Raw genomic sequence first — 1,132 nt, 5'->3', positions numbered from 1 at the left:
GGGGGACAGAGATCCCGGTGAAATGTCTGTAGATTCTGACCCAAGTCTTCTGTTGCTTAGGCCTCCGAAGAGCAAACGCGTAGGCCCAGGCGCATCACAAATCGCTGCTCTGCCGAGCTCTGCAACTTCAGCCTCACCGGCCAGCAATCTGGTTCCACAGGGTGGGGACTTTCAGCAACAGCAGCAAGTGCCCTCTCTAGACAGGCAAGATTCCACGACCCTCAGCCTCCAGTCTCAGCGGGCCCCAGGTCTTGGTGTGGGACATTTAAGCCAAGGCTGTTTTCTCTTGGGTTTCTGCTACATTTCTTGAATGACCTTGAAGATGCAGATGATCGTGAAGGTCTCGATCACAAGGGTGTGTGCACACGATGGAGGTTAACGTTTTCTCATGGGAACTCCTGGGCCCGTGTTTTCTCTTTTCCCATCCAGTGACTGGTCCTCACTAAGTGCCTGCTGAATGAAGAAACGCGTCCTGTAGACCTTCAGGGCAGTAGGAAAGGGGCAGTTGCTGCGGAAGGTGGGATCCCTCCGGAAAGTAGCTATCAGTTACCCAGTTAATCTCCTGGAACCTTCCATTCCAGTTGGTAAAGTAAAGTATCTCAAGTCAAAGACAAGTAGCAAGGGCCAGCTCGGGAATTTGAACTCAGACAGGCCAAGTGGCTGCCAGGAGAACAAGGCGGTGAAGGGCCAGATACTCCCCCTCAGACAAAGGAGTGTTCTCTGGTTCCGATGTTCCTCCGGCCTTGGCAAAGCTCAGACAGGCCTCCTAGGGAGATGGGGCTAGCCCCTCTTGGGCCCAAGGCTGGCAGTTGAGCCTCCAGGCAAAATGTGCGCTTTCTTACGGGGGAAGTCAAAGGAGTAGGCTCCTCTTCTCTCACTTCTGAGGCAATGCTTCGTGTCTCGCAGAAGCCAAGAGTGCCAAAGATGGTGAGCGGCACTGTCAGTGACTAGTGGGTGCCCATTAGATGGCAGCCGGTTCTCCAAAGAAAGTGTCCTCGGGGAAGTCCATCTAACCCCTGGAAAAGCAACCCAATCACCTGTGGACATGGGAGGAAATTAAAAACCAAGCCAAATAGAAAGGGGGAAAAATAATTAAGAGAAAGATAAAAGGAAAATAAATAAGCAAATAAAA

The sequence above is a fragment of the Echinops telfairi genome, unplaced genomic scaffold, assembly GCF_000313985.2.
Source record: "Echinops telfairi isolate 266 unplaced genomic scaffold, ASM31398v2 ScPeMD7_7424;HRSCAF=8462, whole genome shotgun sequence".
NCBI classification, from domain to species: Eukaryota; Metazoa; Chordata; class Mammalia; order Afrosoricida; family Tenrecidae; genus Echinops; species Echinops telfairi.
Note: the sequence above shows the minus strand (reverse complement) of the source record.